The sequence below is a fragment of the Octodon degus genome, unplaced genomic scaffold (genome assembly GCF_000260255.1).
Source record: "Octodon degus isolate 3935 unplaced genomic scaffold, OctDeg1.0 scaffold00016, whole genome shotgun sequence".
Taxonomy (NCBI): domain Eukaryota; kingdom Metazoa; phylum Chordata; class Mammalia; order Rodentia; family Octodontidae; genus Octodon; species Octodon degus.
Genome location: NW_004524592.1, coordinates 10227554 through 10231853, shown reverse-complemented (window position 1 = coordinate 10231853; position 4300 = coordinate 10227554). Strand labels below are relative to the sequence as shown.

General features: G+C 45.8%; 1 pseudogene; it reads right to left on the bottom strand.

Annotated features, from left to right (window-relative positions):
- Positions 1 to 818: 818 nt before the first annotated feature.
- On the bottom strand, positions 819 to 1233 carry LOC111815434 (annotated as a pseudogene).
- Positions 1234 to 4300: the final 3067 nt, after the last annotated feature.

The following is a 4300-nucleotide window of genomic DNA, read 5'->3' as shown; positions in this document are numbered from 1 at the left end:
TATAAAGTGGAGATGTCTATGATATCTATTCCATACAATTATTTGGAAGATTAAAAGAATGAATACATATAAAATGCTTAGCAGTGAGCAGGCATCAGTGAATGCTCGTTGTTAGAATGACATATCTTATAAGTGCATGGGCCCCACTGAATGCAGTAACAAAACACAGTCCTGGTGGTAAGAAACAACAATGTATTATCTCACATGTGGAGACCAGAAAACTGAAATATTTTGTTTCAGTTACTTCTCTCTCATTTCTGGGACGTAATAGTCGACACTCAAAATTAAGGAAGGAAATGTTTGTTTAGCTCACAGTTAGTGGAGGATTTTTTTTTTCCTCTCAGTACATGACTTTATAATTACAGAAAGCAAATGCAAACCACATGCTAACAAAGACAGCATGATACAGTTCAGAGGAGCAGTGTGGGGTGGACTCAAACAAACCTTTCAGGGGGCTGCAGGTGTGACCAGGACAGGTACTGCAAATGTGAGCCTCCCGTGACAGTGATGAAGTGGGTGACAACAGGCTGGAGACCCCCAGCCCTGTCCCTGCAGAACCCTGTCTGTCTTCTCACATGGGAGGTGTCACTGGACCTGAAGATGCTCCGCTGGGGGCTTTGGTGCCTCCTGGATGCCTTCCTGGAGCCACCCGTGGCCGCACAATTGCTGAGAGGTCCAATAGTTTCCCAGTGAGCTGGGTAGGCACCAGGGAGGGCACAAGGCTCCAGGTGTCCACAGTCCTGTCATAGACTCACCACTCCAGAAGTCTAAGTGATTCAAAAAGGTGAAATGCCAAAGTTTCGCTGTGATCCACCCTTCTATTCCCATCGCAGGAGTTTTGCTAAGATCTTGTTCTTTTGGATGCAGATGGGGCACAGTAGGCTGTTCTCCAGGTGGGGTGACGGGAAGGTGCGGGGGGTGGGGGGAGCAGAAACAGGGCACTCATGTGCCCCTTCTTCTCGGGCACCCAGGCCTGTTCCTCATGGATCTGCAGCCGCACCCAGCCCCAGACAACTGCAGGGAGACTGCGCCCATGAACCACACACCATTTGTCACCGCAGGCCTCTGCTGGTGGCTCTTCTATCCCTGTCTTCCGGCACCAGCTGCAATTCGGCCCCAGGAGGCCAGCACGGACTCAGGAGTGGCCACAGTCATCACACTCGCTCTGACCTCTTCGTAGAGAGAAGGCAGCTCTTCCAGGGCAACCAGCTGCCTCTCAGGGCCCAGGGTCATCTCGGCAAGGTTGGGTCCTGCTGAAGACATCCTTCCCTCCGGACCTTCTAGGGACCTCTTCCTGTTTCCCTGACGCCTGGAACCTGGCCTCATGGGGTATGCTAGGAATAGTCTTTTGCTGCGGGTAGGCGTATTCACAGAGCCGCCTGGACACTTCCAGTTTCTGGGCTTTGGTGCTGAGCTTGAGTTGCTGGTACCAGGCCGGCAGGAAGTCGCAGTGTATCAGGTTGCGGGTGGGGGGCAGCTCCACCGAGAGGGGAGGAATTGCTATCTTCCTCCGGGGGGTCTGCACTTCATGACCTTGTTCCTTCTTCTCTTTACTGTTTTCCACACATTTTTACCTTTTCAGCCCCTTCTCGAGGCACTGGGCTGCCGGTCCCCTCCTTGCTCTTCCGCCGACCTCCCGGGCCGGCTCCCTCCTTGCCTCTTGTCTTCTCCATCCTGAGCAGTCCAGAAGGTGGAACTGATAACAAGAAAATTTCTTTTCCCCAATCTAGTGGAGGTTTTAGTCCATACTTGGCTGACTCCAATGCAGAGTGGCACGTGGCAGATAGCAGCTGTTCATGGTGGGAGAAAACAGCAAAAAGCAAAGGGAGGAGCAGCAGCCCTGGTAGCTAGCAAGCCTCTGTCTCTTCCTTATAGTGTATGCAGAATACCCGCTCCAGGGCGGGTGTAGCACTCACACCTATAATCCCTGCACTGGATCATGAATTAATTGAAAACTCTAGAAGTCGCCCCAATGACTGCGTGAGGCTTTTTGGGGACAACTGGGCACCAACCATAACATCCTCCAAGTTCCAGCAAGACTGCACTATTTCTGGAGTCTCTAGGGAAAAAGCTTTCCCTTCCTTTCCTAGTCTCTGGTGTCTGCTGGAATATTTTGACATTTATTGCCTTGGGCTGCATCATTCTCACCTTTGCCTCTGTCTTTACACTGTCTTCTCTTATCTCCTATGTCTACTTCTCACAAGGATGCTTGGGATGATCTTTTCGGGTCCATCTAGATAACCTGGGCAAATATCCTCATTGTAGTATCATTAATTTGATCACATACACAATGACTCTCTTTATACAGTCACATTCAATGGATCCAGGGACTGAGATTAGGACATGAACTTGTCTTTGGGAGCCAATATCAGGGTATCATACCAAATTACAAGCTTCTTGAAGGTAATGACCTATTTCATTGTGCTTCTTGTAACCCCTAGCTCCATAAAAGATGGGCTCATGGGTATTCATTAAAGTATTAATAAATAAAAAAATGATAAGCGAATTACCAAAAAGACATATGTTTGCGCCACTGATGAGAGTATATATTTAGGATGTGATTTGATTTTGCTTACATTGATTGATTGATTGATTGATTGATTGATTTTGAAATGCTAAGCATTGAATCCAGGGCCTCATATAAGCTACGTAAACACTGCCACTGAGCCACATTTGCAGCCCTATCGTCTGATTTTTTAAAAAAAACTAAACGCAGGAAGTTCCAAGATAAAATCCATTGAAACTACATATGAAGTACAGTATAATTGACTAATAGTTTAAAATAACAATAATTTTTTTTTTCGTTACCAGGGATTGAACTCAGGCCCTTGCGCTTGGCAGGGAAGCGCTTATTCTACTGAGCCATCTCCCGGGCCCCAACAATAAATTATTAAGAAAAAATTTAAAGAAATTATATTGTATGCTTAGCCATTAGCCATATAATTTTGTCACGTCCTGAGTAGTCCTGCACTAAAAAAGCACATCCCATGAAGGTTCCAGTGTTTACCCACCTTCCTCTCAAACAGGCAAAGTTCAAGCATAAGTACATGTGCAACTTTTATTAAAACCCCATTCTTTTGTAGTTTCTAGTCTATTCTTAAGCTTCCTAAAACAACTGAACATCTCATTTTATTGGCCCCAACGAACTCCCTCATCCATGGAGTCTTGCTGAGTTTCTTCCCCTCTGTATACCTTCAGCCTCTCTTTCTTTTTCCTCCCCTCCCTCAGAGAGGCAGGGAGATATAGGTTTTCTATTAGGCCACAGTGGAGGAGCAATTAGGAGTGCTTGGCACTGATAGCCACCAGTGCCTGAACCTGCTGGTTTTCACTCCTTGTTTCCGCCCAGCTATGTATCAGCTCTCTCCTGGTGCTGTGTATACTCTTTTAGACATCCAGTGTTTGGCAAACAGCCCACCTGGCCCTGTCAAAATAAGATGAGTAATTCTTCAGTGAGCATGAGATTTAAAAGACAGAGTCTGTTTGTGTGTACAAATCCATTTTCTTCTTTAGAATTGTAAAAGTCACAAAACGTGCATCAAAGTAGTCCTGGCATTTTTTTCATTGCAAAGAGAAAATTCAAAATAAAGGCCTGCTGCTGAATGGATTGCTCAGTCAAAGGAGAGCCATAGCACATTAGATTCAATAAAGCACTGGTGCTTCTGATCGAATATATTATGGGAACACTGTAGGCTACAGTTTAAAAGGTTAGTCCAGGAAGAAACAATATACTACTGTATTGGCTTTCTTGCTGGCAGTCTCAGCTTCAGGCACAAGACGATGCTACCTGATAGTTGCCATGGTAACCATGCAAGTGTTAGGCTGGAGCACTTCCAAATAGAAAAAACAGAGCATCATCCATGAATTGCTGCTTAAAGAGAAAGAGAATCAACAGCCCTTGCAAAGAGGTAGCACGAGAGTGGGCCAGGAAAGACTGCAGTGTAAGGCCTGAGAGTCTTCTGGTTTTTGTGGAGTCACACTACACCTACTTGTGAGGGTTGCACATGACTGGTGTAGTAGTTTTTGGGGTAGCAGCTGTGGAGGACACCATTGTGCTGAGACTTTTTCTGGTTATTTTCCCTAAACTGTAGCTCTCAAAAGTCCTGCTGAATCCATCAGATCTGAGTCCTCACACTGGATTTTCCATCCACTTCCCTAAAACTCTCAATCCTGACTATGCTTTCATGCCCTCAACTCAGTTTGGGTTATAGCTTATTAAAGATGAAAAGATTCATCCAATATTTTAGTGGTCCTTTCAACCTTTCCTAATTTTGCCCTACAAAATGAAGTTCACGGCTAACCT